Source organism: Monodelphis domestica, chromosome 1 (assembly GCF_027887165.1).
Source record: "Monodelphis domestica isolate mMonDom1 chromosome 1, mMonDom1.pri, whole genome shotgun sequence".
In the NCBI taxonomy this organism is placed as follows: domain Eukaryota; kingdom Metazoa; phylum Chordata; class Mammalia; order Didelphimorphia; family Didelphidae; genus Monodelphis; species Monodelphis domestica.
In genome coordinates this window covers 355,535,186-355,549,419 of record NC_077227.1, presented here as the reverse complement: position 1 = coordinate 355,549,419, position 14,234 = coordinate 355,535,186, and positions in this window count along the sequence as shown.

Here is a 14,234-nt window from a genome sequence, read left to right as displayed (position 1 = left end):
TCTTAAATTGTCTCTCCTTCCTCTGTTTTCCTGATCTATCACCTTGTCAGTGAGATATTTTATGTTTTCTTGTATTTTGTCAGTCTTTTGACTTTGCTTCATTAATTCTTGCTGTTTTGCAAGATCATTAGTTTCCAGTTGCTCAATTCTGGTCCTTAAGACCTCAGACCTGGTTTTCTGTTTTAATCTTTTGGTATTTAGCTATGATTTCTTCATTTTTTTTGGAACCATTTCCCACTTTTCTTTCCAGAAGGTGTGAATCTTAAAAATTCTCAGACCCTACTTCAGAACACTTGGTTAAGACCATTCCCCATTTTAAACAACGAAGGGACTTAGATCAGGAATGTGAGAACTCTACTCCACCCCTACTTAAGCATATTTTAGGGGAAGATAAAGTTGTAAACTCCTTGCTGAACAATGAAAAGTACTTAACCCATACTTATAGTAAGGCAAAAGTCCTTAAGCTGTGCCTATTTTTAGATCTAATACAAAAAGGTGCTAAGTACCTATAAAGGTCAGGCAACTTGTGAACTTGCAAAGGGTAAAGAGGTGAGAACTTACTCAGAGGTTTTAGTCTACTCAGGTGTGAATTAAGAATGGTCTGTCCTTTGGAAAACGTCTACTGTGATTGGTAGATGTAAGAACTTAGGGGAGGTAACGTAGGAGAAAATTCACTTTAAAAAGGAGCTCAGAAAGGGCTCTAGTCATTCAGATGGGAGATTTAGCTGGAAAGAAGTCAGCTGGGAAAAGCTGAATTGGAGGAGGCAGCTGGCCAAAGCTGCCTTGAAGGGCTTGGTGGCTGAACTTGATTTAGCTAGCTGAAGCTGAACTGGTGTCTCTCTGAACACTAAAATCTTCCTTTGGACAGATCTTGTGGTGAGTTGATAAAAGACTGACTGATCTCTCTCTTAAGGCTGGCCTAAGCTGGCCTAGCCTTTTTCTCATTATTTCCTTTTTCTCTCTCTCTCCCTTTCTTTAATTCCTCATTTGTATTAATTTAAATCTCTATAAAACCCAGCTGACTTGGGTATTGTGAGATTTAAAATGGTTGAGGTCTTAAACTGTAGTGAGTTAAAATGGTGGAAGATATAAATTGTGATAGATATAAGAGAGGGTGAGTAAATTTGACCGCAGAAAATATGTTTCACTACAGTGTCTTGGTTTTTAAATCAAATATAAGGTGGTTGCCAGGGAAATATTCCCAATTATTCAAATACCCAAGTCAATTAGGTTTTATAGAGATTTTAATTAACAATACAATGAGTAATCAAAGAAAGAGAGAGAGAGTAAGAAGGGAATAAGTATGAAGGGCCTCAAGCCAATATGGCCTAGACCTGAGTCTTAAGAGAGAAATCAGTCTGTTTTTTAACACTCACCACAAGGTCTGACTAAACAAGGATTCTAGTAACACCAGGCCATCTCCATCTCAGCTGACTTCACCAGAGAGAGCTCTAGAGACCTCCTTAGAGATTGTCCTCCAAGAGCTTCCCTTCTCCAGAGCCTCTCTCAAGAGATTCTTCCCAAGCGATCCTCATCAGAGATCCTCCAAAAGGATTTCTCCAAAAGGATATCTCTTCAAGAGATTCTGCTTTTTCTTATATAGGGGTTTTTCTCCCATGTCACCTCCCCTAAGTCCCTACATCTACCAATCACTGTAGACGCTTTCCAAAGGACTGCCCATCTGAATTCCCGCTAAGTCGACCAATCTCCTCAGTAAGTCTGAATCAGAAAAAATGCTGCTGTGTTGACCAAATCTCCTCAGTAAGTCTGAAGGAGAGAAAATACAGTTGAGTCAACTAATCTCATCAAGAGAAAACTTGCCCGACCCTTTTAGGTACCTAGCATCCCATTGTATCAATTCTAAAAACAGGCCTGGCTCAAAGAACTCCTTGCCCCACCATAAGCATGGATCCAAGTACTTTCTTTGTTTAGCAAGGAGTTGTTTTTTTTTTTCCTAAAGCAGTCTTAAGTACAGTTGGAGTAGAGGTCCTCCCATTTCTGATCCTGGCGAGTTCTCACATCAAAATGGGGAATTTTTCTCAGTAGGGAATTTGTTCCAATTAAGAATTCCCTGATGGGGACATTTTTAACATTCACAAGTCTGAGAGATTTCAAGATTTATAGTATATTTCATATTTGGGAATTTTTCCCTGGTGACCACTTCATATTTTGATTTAAAACAAGACAATGTCTTGAAACCATATTTCTGTGGTCACAATTTAAGCCAACCACTCTTTTAACTGTCACAATGGCTTCCATCTTTTTGATCATAAGCGCCATTTGAGACTCTTTCAGGGCTTGTGGACAATTTCCATTGTTTTTTTTCCTTTCAGTTTTACCTTTGTTTGAATTTCGTCCAGTATTTCCTCTGTAGCCTGAATTTTTCCTCCATAAAAATTCTCGAGGGTCACAGCCTTCTTTTTGGGTTTTTTGGAAGAATTTTGAGGCTCCTGTGTACAATTAGCCATTTTTTGGGTGTTTTCCCTTCCTTCTTTAGTCAGAGATTTGAGTCAGCTGGGCAGCTTCTCTGTGTATGGAGTTAAGGAGCAAGGATTTTGCCTGAGGCATGCTCTCCAATCTCTGCAGTCCTCTGCAGCTCTTCTCGGTGCTACCTTCGCAGTGGCACCCAGGGCCTGTGCTCTCCTGCCTGCCTGGTTTTCCGGTCTAGCTGCCCCCAAGGTTGGTTCTCTGGCGTCCCCGTTGGCTCCCAAGGACCCAGTAGTGCCTGTTGCTCACTTCAGAAGCACTCCTTGCTTACTCCCTGGTTCTGGCAGGTGCGCTGGCTCCGGGCACCTAAGGTCTGCAATCCCTTGCACACTGGGGTTTCCGGCCAAGCTGCTTTCAGGGGTGGGTCCCCTACAGTCCTATTCAGTTTCCCAAGACCCAGAGGTGTCCCTTGCTCACTCCAGGGGTACCCCTTGTTTACTCGTCTTGGCATGTGCTGGCTCTGGCTCTGGCTCTGTAGGTGGGGGTGGGGGAGGGTGGATTGGCTGGCTTTTGGGTGGAAGCCCTTTCACCCTCTTATAGACTGGAAAAGCCCCAATCCCACGCACCTTCAATGCTGCACCCCACTGTACAGCTCCTCTGCTCCTCTAAAAATGATTCTTAAGGTCTTTTGGGATAGTCCTTGTTGGTGTGTGCTGGGTAAGTCGAATTTAGACTGCCACCATGCTTACCTGGAAGTCCTTGAGTAATTCATTTAGGTGATCACATTTCTCATAAATTTAGTCAAACCTTTAATTTTTAACCCTTACAGTACAGTATTATAATAATAAAAAGTCTTCATACATAAATTATATCACCATAACCAAATGATAAACTCCTGGAGGTCAAGGATAATACTATCACCATTGTTGTAACATTCACAACAGTTCACATTATAAGCCTGTGAAGTAGGTCAGGATTATTATTTTATAGATATATAAATTGAGACTCAGAGATTTGCTCCTGTGCAGACTCAGTCAAGGTCACACGTTGAGTTAATGACAGAACCTTTGACTATAACAGATGTTCTAACAAATATCTGTTGAAGGAATTGTTGAAGAACTTGGGATCTAGAGTAAGTGCCAAAGTCCCTCCAAAAAGTCAGCAAAGGAGTCAGCCTTTTCACTCAACTACATGGTAGTCCTAAAGGAAGGTCCAAGAGCTGCCTCACCAATGGTAACCATGTCCATTAGGCTAGAGGCCAGGGAAGAGAATTCTATAAACCCCCAAGAATATGACTGTGATTTCCATATTGCAGATGGGGCTGAAATAACAAGATGGTCCATTTAGAAACATATAATCTCTGAGGGTAACTCAGAATTTTATCTCCAGTGTAATTGCAGAAGATAGAAAGTCTTCCAGTAGGTTACAAAGAGAGGTTCAAAAACATCTTGCCCACCCCTACTCCTTTCCTACCCAATAGGTATGACTCCTTGGTTTTGGTCCTTTCATTGCCTGCTTCATCCTTCCAGTTGTTATTCTGGCCAAGATTTCTTATGTGCTGCTTGCCATATTCTCCAAAGTGCAGGAGAATGGAAAGGTAGTAAATGCCATGTAGTGTAAAGAGCCCTGGTTTAAACACCAAGAGACCTAGATTTGAGTTCTGAATCTGGCACTAACTTGTTATGACTTTTGGTAAGGGAGTAAGAGTTAGCGGAAAGAAGGAAGGAAATAAGGATGGAATTTTTCTAGGACATCCAAGATAAAATGAATTAGATAAGTAGAGATCTTCCTAGAAGATGTTCTCTGTTATAGTGGCTGTCTTGTCAAACTGAAATCTCTGTGCTTTTGATTTCCATAGGTTTCTAATTTTTTTCTAGGGCTATTGTTACAACTTCTTATTTAGTGTCTCTGACTCCAGGCTCTTACCTTTTAATTTATTTTCCCCCTTAGCTATCAAAGTAGACTTCCTAATCTCTTGCTCAAAAATCTTCAGTGGCCATAACTTCTATTCTAAAACAAAAACTCCTTCACTTATCATTTTATGCCTTCTGCATTCTGTCTCCTATCTACCTTTCAAACTTTATTTCATTATATTGTCCTCCAACTGCTTTATACTCAACTCACAATGGACAACCAGCCATTCTTAATCTAGTCTGGTCCTCTTCTGCCTCTGAACATTTTTGTAGAACATTTATTTTGCCTGGAATTGACTTCTTCTCTACCTCCTACCCCAAGCCACTTCTCTACCTCTTGAAATTCCACCTTTCCTTCAAAGTCCTACTTGCATCTGGATCCCCTTAAAACTTATCATGCTCTGCCTTGCCCCATATGACTGTTACCTGGGTTGATGTTTATCTCTCTATTAGACTGCAATCTCCACAAAGGTGAAGGTTGTATCCTAGACATTGTACCTCCCTTGATGCCTATCATAGATGCACTGGAAACTTCAATACTTTGGTGGATCTACACTCTTTCTAATGGTACAGAGAGCAAATCTCTCACACTTTCTAATATGTGACTTTTGCCCTTCCATAAATTCTCTATAGGGGATAGGCTGACTATGTTCCACTAAATCTCTTGACATTTTGTGCATGCCAGTGCAAGTACATGAGTTGCACATCAGTTATCTCAAGCTCTTGCTACATGACTGACCCACCTTCTTCTTGGGTCATGCATGTTATGATCACATCCACTTTCCCTATACAATTCTTTATTGGTAACATGATACACTCTACTTATACCCACCATGATCTTTTCTGTTGCCATTTGGGCCCTCAACTTTAGTTGTTGATATACCACATTATTCTAAGATTTAAAAGTCACAAGGCACACTTGAAGAATACATTGTAATAAGAGATGGGCTTTCGTTTCACTGAGAAGCATTTCCCAAACGCAAGTTTGCCTTCTGAAATTCCTGGTGTTAAGAGAGCCATAAACCAGGGAGTGGTATGCTCACCAAACACATTCACCACCATCATGGAATGTGTCCAGAACAGAATTCAAATTGAAGAAGGATGTGATGTCTTCTATTTGCTATTGCTTGTGGATGACATTGTGCTGACTGCATCAAGCCCCAAAACACTGCAGTCTCCTCCCTGAAATCCAGAGTCACTAGAGAGCTCTTGTCTTAACTATTAATATAGATGATTGTACGCAGGTAGATTCACAATTCAGAGTATTGATCTTTCAATATGTGGATCTTGGACAATCACTCCACTATATATATTCATATATATGTATTTTATGATATATTAATATTGTACATAAATATATATTTAAACTCTTCCTTTCTGTCTTAGAATCAGTACTGTGAATTGGTTCCAAGGCAGAAGAATGATAAAAGGTAAGGTCTAAGCAATGGGGGTTACAGTGATACAATAGATATTGAACACATTTGTTCAAATTAATCATATTTCCAGCCTGTATTTTTGCAGACATCTGGCCCTTGCCTTTTCCCCTCTTTTTTAACAATTACTTATTTCATAAAAATAGGGGACTTTTCGAAGGAAAGTACTACATTTCCTAGGGGCACATCTGAAGGAAAGCAATTCATTGCTTAAAACACTTGAAGTCTTAAGGATGGACCTAATCAAAGTGTCCAAGACTTCATTTCCCACAAGATGATGTATCTATAGCTCAGTGTGATTGTGTCAGGAGATCTAGGGAGACTTCTGAGAAGATGGGGGAGCTGTGTGGAGGCAGAGGAGAAGTTGAACACGGTAGCACCCAAAGCAAGCAGAGCAGTGTAGCTTCTCTGGTTGTTGAGAGAAAGTAGAGGAGAGCTGTTACTTCTTTCTGTATGTAACTGAGAGAGTGGAGACCACTGACAGGAAATCTTTGGTTCAGCTGCACCTTCATGGATGTGCCTTTCCCATACTAATCTGCAAATCTTGGAGGAGATTATTTTTCTCATTTTTCACTCAGGAAAGAGACCTAACTCCTTTGAGTGTGGTACTGACATTGTTTTCCCTCATTCTCTTACTAATTGTTTTAGTTTAGATAAAATACTTTACTTTGAGCTATCACTGAGAGCTGGCAGAAATCTTCATGATTATCTAGTCCAACCCTCTCATTGTACAGATAATGAGGACTAGAGAGGTAAAGGGATTTGCATGGCTAGTAACTGGCAAATCTAGGATTTAAAGTCATGTACTCTGGCCCCACAAAGACTTCTTTTTCATTATAGTATGCTGTCTCTCAGTACACTTTCTTCCAGCTTTTGAAAACTAAGTTTGTGACTTTAAAAGTTCTTGACTGGTGTGACCCTGGGCAAGTCACTTAACCCCCGTTGCCCAGCTCTTACTGTTCTTCTGCCTTGGAACCAATACAGAGTATTGATTTTAAGATGGTAAAGGTTTAAAAATAAAAATTCTTGGGACCTGGGATTGGGGCTTAAGTCAAATGGGCTATATTTCTCACCCAAATATCCCAAATCAAAACCAGTCATTTATATAGATCTAGGGCTTAGTGGTATATGGACTTTATCAACCATTTTCCTTTTTCCAACCATGTGGTAGAGCTAGTTTTCAATAAAGGCTTGAGGCAAAATCAATTCAATCTTCCAAGCCCTCTAAGCTCCCCTTTTCTAGCTTTTTTCTTCCTCTTTCCTTGACTAGAGGAATTATAGAAAGCCTTATGGGGAGCAGTCACAAATATTTTAGTATAGTCTTCCTTGCCAGCCCTCCAATGGACCTTCTTCCTCATATCAGACAAGATTTCCTATGCTATTCCAAGGTTTTTCTAGAGAGAAGAGACACAGGTCCCCTACTTCCCTAGTACTCTCTTTCCTTAGGGATGTTGGTTGGCCCTTTCAAAGTACTATGGAATCCTATGAATGATAAGCATCTACCACTGTCATTCTTTTCAGGATTTTCGAGCCCTTGACAACCAGAAAAAGCCTAGAGTTAATCTCCTGCCAGGAAGAAACAGAAAGGGCAAGTACCTTACCCAAGGTCACCCAGACTGAGAGCTGAGAACACATCACAGGCCAGCCCCAGGAAGAAAGCCAAGCTGCTTCTCCCAACCCCCTTTCAGGAAGCTGAGCCAAAAATTCTATCTGTTTTTTGTTTGTTTTGCCTGTAGAAGACAGCCCCAGTCTCTCCAGGTCAGAGAAAAGCAAGTTTAGAATCACAGAATGTTCATGCTGGAAGGAACTACCTAGTCTAGTCCTTTTCATTTTACAGATGAGAAAATTGAGCTCTAGAGATGGAAAGTGACTTGCTTAGAGTCACACAGTGAACTGAGCCAGGAGAGCCAGGAGTAATGCCAAGGCTTCCCAAGTCTCATATCCAGGCTTTCCCCACTATGTCATCTTATCTAATTTGAAAGTGATGTAAGAGTCCAGGTGGAATTCCTCTCCCAACCTCCCTTCATGGGATAAATGCACCATGATAGCTCAGGCAGTGGAAAATCTGGACTTTCTCCTCCCCAACCTCTACTGAGTTCCCCAGGTGGCTCTCCCTGGAATCTGCCTTACACTCATCTAAGCAGGGTACATCACTGAGGTCCTTGGTGACTCCAGGAAAGCTAAGCAGTTCAGAAGCCCAGATCCTAAGGTGTCTGTGGGATCCCCCTCATTTAGCTTCATGATAAAGTCCTCAGCGCTCAGCAAAACACGGTATCAGCAATTAGCAGCTAGCCAGGCTGGGCGGGCCCGAGATCTCAGAGCACAGAGGCACAAGAGATAACAGGAGCTGCCTAGAGAGCAGGGAGGGAAGGCCATGTAGGGCCAGGAGTTTAGAGTCTTAGAGTGTGGAGAAGAGCTAGCTTCCTTCCCCTTTCTCATGGGCCCGAGCCCAAGGGGTCTATGTTGGGTATAGAGAGAGGGGTATGGACTCCAGCTAGCTAACCTCTTAGGGATAGAAGACATGCTATTATATTCATTTGATAGATGAAGAAACCAAATGAGTTAGTGGCAAGGGCAGGACAAGAACTCCTAAGCTCCTTGGAGACCCAATAGAAACAGAATTCTGGACTGGATAGACTGACACAGGCCAGTGATTCTTACCCTCCCCTCAGAAATTAAGCACAATATGGGGGCTGATAACGTGATGGTGTTGGAGAAGGGGCTAGGAGTGGAGGGGGCCCCACCACACACACACACACACACACACACACACACACACACACACACACACACACACAGCTGGGAGGCCCCAGGGCCAGATAGGAATTGAGACGCTAGCTTGTCTGGGTGTTCAAAGGTTACATATCCATACACCAGGAAGGCCCACAAAGTTGACAGATGTGATCTTAGGTGTACAAACACCTCCCAGGCTCCTGGGAACTTGCCATGGAGCCCTAGGAGAGTTTGTGGCCAGCACACTACCTTCAGGAAATTCTATCTGATGAGGTGGATCTCAGTGTTCATCATCCTTCTAAGACTTGTATTTAATTATGTGATATTCTAGTACTTCATATAAGGCCTTTTCCCTACAAACTCCCTCAGAGAAGGATCAGGGATTGCTTCTTCCATTTCCTTTATATGTTTCAGAGGGGATTCCCTTATATAGATATTAGACTAGAATGAATTTATTTATTTATTTTAATTTTTTTTAACCCTTACCTTTTGTCTTAGAACCAATTGGTTCCAAGGCAGAAGAATGATAGGGGCTAGGTAATGAGGGTTAAGTGACTTGCTCAGGGTCACACAGCTAGGAACTGTCTGCCAGATTTGATTTGAACCTAAGACCTCCTGTCTCTAGGCCTGGCTCTCAATCTACTGAGCCAGCCAACCAGCTGCCCCTGGACTAAAATGAATTTAGAGAAAGCCGAAGTGTTCAGAAACATTTCAATTCTGAGGATGGAGTGCTTGCTTTTCCTGCTTACTCCCGACTCTTTCAAACCTGGTGTCCTTCCTCTTCTCTTGTTATCTAGAATCAAAGAGTCCCAGAGCTAGAAGGGAAAACCAGTTCTCTAGACTGATCCTTGCCTATATCAGATTCCTACAACACCCCTGACAAATGGACAACCTGCTTTTATTTGAACGTTTTTAGTGCCAGGGAACTCATTATTTACCAAAGTAGTCCATTCTGTTGTTAATAAGTTCTTGAATCATCCTTTCTCTCTCTCTCTCTCTCTCTCTCTCTCTCTCTCTCTCTCTCTCTCTCTCTCTCTCTCTCTCTCCTCCCTCCCTCCTTTCCTCCCTCCCTTCCTCTCTCTCTCTCTCTCTGTCTGTCTCTTTTTTTCTTTCCCCTCTCTTCTCTCCCCTCCCTTTCTCTGTTTTCCCCCCCACCTCTCTCCTCTCTCTTTCTCTGTTCGCTGTCTCTTCACATACACGTAAGCCAATGAGGGATTTCAGTCTGCATCTGATGAAATTATAGACTGTCAAATGCTGAAGATAAAAAAAAATTCCTACACCATACTCACAAAATAAAAAAATCAGAGCTGAATAGAACCTTAGAAATCATACAATCTAATTGCCACATTTTACAGATTGGGAAATAGAAGCCCAATAGGGAGAAATGATTTGTTTATAAAAAAGTCATGTGATATAATAGAAAGAATGCAGAACTTGGTGTCCAATTAAAGCAAGCATTCATAAAGTGACTTCTTTATGTTCCAGGCTTCTTGGTAGATACTAGAGGTACAAAGGCAGAAGTGAATGAAACTTGCCCTTAGGAAGTTTACATTCTAATGGAGGTGGTAACTACATATTTCCTACACCATACGCACGGAGTAAAAAAGTTCTTGAATCATCCTCTCTCTCTCATACAAACATACATGTCAATGTACGTGTGTATGCTCGAACACTGAGGAAACACTGCTGGATTTCAAGGGCTGGCACCCAAGTTTTGGTCAGGGTTTGTTTCCATTGGAATCAACTAGGCTCCCTTTTCTCATTAAAAACCTATCTTGAACTCTTCCCCCTCTCTCTGAAAAAAAAAAAAGTCCTTATAATTTAGATTATGGCTCACATTTAGGGCTTCTCAAAAAGGTAGAGAGGATAAAAATATACTTATTATACAGTATGAATTAGCTACGGGGAAAGGATTTTATTCCTGTACATGAAAGGCATGTTAAACATAAGTCTCTCACAGTGTGCATTTCACAGACAACTTAAAACAGGACTCAGTAACATAACTACTATTACGATCTGCCAGGAGGTTTCTACTTAGAATTCATCAGAACATAAAGCAGTTTGCATGACTATTAATTAGGCATTTTACATTCACCTCAGCGCTGCGTTGTGGAAACAACTCCTGGTACACGTCTGCTGATAAAATGTCTAGGCTCAGGCCATTCTCTCTGAGGGTGCTGACATAGTTGCTGAAGATCCCTTCCCTTAAAGCCACTCTGCTCCAAACGGACAGGACGGACTCTGGACCTCCAGAACAACTCACAAGGTCACCTCTAAGCCTCTGTCTAGGGCTGGATACTCATTTGCCCAAGACTGGAAGAGAATAAATCCAGGGGAACTAGCACCAACCCAGTCTCAGGCTTCCTTAGACACGGTGTATATATGCCTTTAGATGCCATGGAGTCACAGCTGCGTGGAGAGCGGGATGGAAAGTAGGGCAAGCTGCCCTTTCTGCCAAAGCCCTCTCAGTAAGCAGCTCAGCCCTGACAGAGTGATCAGTTGGAAAGGAAGAGGGAACGGAGAGTGGGGCCACTTCTTTTTAAACATCTCCTGAGTCATCAACTCTTCTGCCTCCCTAGCCACTAAGGGGACATTCGTCATCTCAAAGGACAGGCCACTTAGTCCTGAGTCACACATGGCCAGAAGCCAGGTCCCGAAGCTCCCACGAGGTCAACAAGAACATCGAATGTCACCTCTGAGCATACTCTGTTGGGTAGGGCCATTCAGCTTCTGCTATGTATGAAACACATACTAGGCAGATGGATATAAAGTCATCTTGGAGGGAAAGGCACTAATGAATAGCTGAGGGGAACAAGAAAAGCCCAAATCAAAAGTTGAGGCTTGAGGTCTCCTTCTTTAAGAATTTCAGAGGCAGAGGTGATGAGGGAGTGTATTCTAGTAGAGATAATGCAAAGGCCTGTCTGCCTGAGATGGGACCTGGAGCATCATTTATGGAGGCCAAAACCTAGGTCAACACTGTTGGACCAGAGAGTGTTTGAAGGGAGTAATGTAAAAAAAAGGTGGGAATGGAGGATGGGATCCTGCTCTGGAAGACTTTAAATGCCAAAGTTTATATTTGAACCCAAGGGGAATAGGGAGCCACTGGAGTTTATTGAGTAGGGGAGTAACATGGTCATGTATGCACTTAAAAAGATTACTTCAGCAGTTTAGTAAAGGATGAATTTTGGAGAAGAAAATGGCAAACCACTCCAGAGTCTTTGCCAAGAAATCCCCTCATGTGGTCACAAAAGAAAACAATCAAACAAGAGAAAGAATGAATTGGATCGATGAGAAACTTGATGAAGAGAGACTAATTATGAGGCTATCTCAATAATTCAGAGATAGCTCAACTCAGTTTAGAGATATCTCAGACAAGGAATAATTGTGGTCTGGGTTAGGGTGGTAGCTCTGTGAGTAGTGAGGAATGTAAGAAATGTTATGAAGAGAAAAACAAGATTTGAGCATTGATTGGATATGTGGGGCACGTGAGAGTAGAGAGTTGAGATGACACTAAGGTTGTACACTTGCATACCTGGAAGGCTGGTGGTAGCCATGACTGTACAGGGAAACTGGGCAAAGGGGAGGGTTTGGGGGAAAAGATGATGAATCCTGTTTTGGATATGGTGAGTCTGAGATACCCATAGGACATCTGATTCAAAATGTCCTATAGGCAGTTGATAATGAAGGACTGGATGGAGCTCAGGTCAGGGGAGACACTGGGATCATCATCAAGGGGCGATCATTAAACCTGTGGGGGCTGATGAAGTCCCCGAGTGAGGAGTTAGAGAGGAAAGAACTCCCAGGAGAGCTCTGTAGGTTGCATCTGCAGTTGGTGGGCATGACATGACTGATGATGCAGCCTGGGATGCTTTGCAGGTGGTAGGACTCTTGAAATCCATCCCCAGACTTACCTAGATGAATACATATTCTTACTGCTGTGTTGGTGCGAAGGAATAGGAAGGAGTAATACTTTTTATTACTAGAGGTCTGGAAGAAGCTTCTGAGTCCCAAGTCATGTATGTGCTCCTAGAAGAGAAGGAGAGAATGAGAAGAGATTGAATTACTCCTGAACTCCTGGTTCAGTGGCCATTCCTCTGACTCATCAGGAGCCTCTGATTGTGTATCACTTTTAGCAAAGTGTCTAGAGGAACAGAAGACATCAGTATTGTGAAAACCCAAAGAAAGAATATTAAAGAAAAAAAAGTTTGTGGGAGCTCAGTGGACAAAGAACCAGGACTGGAGAAAGTAGATCCTGGGTTCAAATCTGACCTCAGACACATCCTAGCTGTTTGACCCTGGACAAGTCACTTATCCCTCATTGTCTAGTCCTTACTGCTCTTCTGCCTTAGAACCAATACAGAGTATTGATTTTTATGATGGAAGGTAAGGATTTTTTTTTAATTAAAAAAAAAAGAGAGGGAGGTTAGTAGATAGTATCACAAGAGAGGTTGAGTTGAGAAGGAAGGACAAAGAGAAAGCCATGAGGTCTGGCAATTGGAAGCTCATTTCAGATGGGAAGCCAGATTGCAGAGGAAAAGAAGTGAAAGCAATAAGTATAGACAGATTTTTCAAGAAGTTTGGCTGATTGGGGGCAGTTGGGTAGCTCAGTGGATTGAGAGCCAGGCCTAGAGATGGGAGGCCCTGGGTTCAAATGTGGCCTTAGACACTTCCCAGCTGTGTGTCCCTGGGCAAGTCACTTAACCCCCATTACCTATTTAAAAAAAAGGTTGTCTGAGAAAGGGAAGAGAGATAGAAGATTGATAGCTATAGCAGATGGTAGGATCTCCCCAGCATTATTATTTTTTTTAATATGAAGGAGAGCTGGGTGTGTTTTTAGGCAGTAGGGAAGCAGCTAGTAGATGGAGAGTTAGGATTTAGTGCACCTATACTTGAAGTTTGTTTCAGACTCAGACTAGATGTGACTCTGGGCAAATCCCTTAACCTTTTGGCGCCCAGCCTCTTCTCTTCATCTATAAAACAGAGATAATTCTTGAGTTTCATTTCTACAGAATTACAATGAATACTTTTTAGACCTTACAGTGCTATGGAAATAGGAGTTGCTATTGCCCAAAGTCATCCAGAAGTAGCAAAGAGCATAGCTACCAGTTGAAAGCAGGACAAGCCCGTGCTCTCTTACCCCCTGTCCCAACTCTCCTGCCATTTGATGAAATTGAGGTTCAGGGATAAGAAGTAATTTGCTCAAGGTCATGGAATCCTAGACTCTGCCAAGGCAGCTAGTCCAAACAGCCGACCAAGAGTCCCCTCTACAATATACTTGATGAGGCAGCGCCTAGTTGGAAGTAGACCTGCGCACCTCCCTCCCAGAGGAACCCCCTTCTATTTTCAGATAGCAGTAATTGGTGGGAAATCCTTTTTCTTGTGTTCAGCCAAGATCTGTCTCTCTGTAACTTCTCTCCATGGCTCCAAGTTCCATCTGCTGAAACCAGGTGGAGCAAACCACACAAGGATATAGCCCTCGGGCCAGGACTAGAGGCAAGTCTCTTTGCTCTTCCACTAGACTTAGAGGCACCATCTTCCTTCCTGTATCCACCAGGGATTCCTTCCTGTTAATGAAGGAGGAAGGAGGAGCCCAAGCTAAACTATGCCCAGGAATGTTCCAGGGGGACCAGAAAAGCCAAGGAAGTCCCCCAGCGGGGGTTGGGCCTGAGAGAACCATAATAGCAGATGCCTCACTCTTACTCCCTAAGGAAGGTCAAATCTCTGGGGC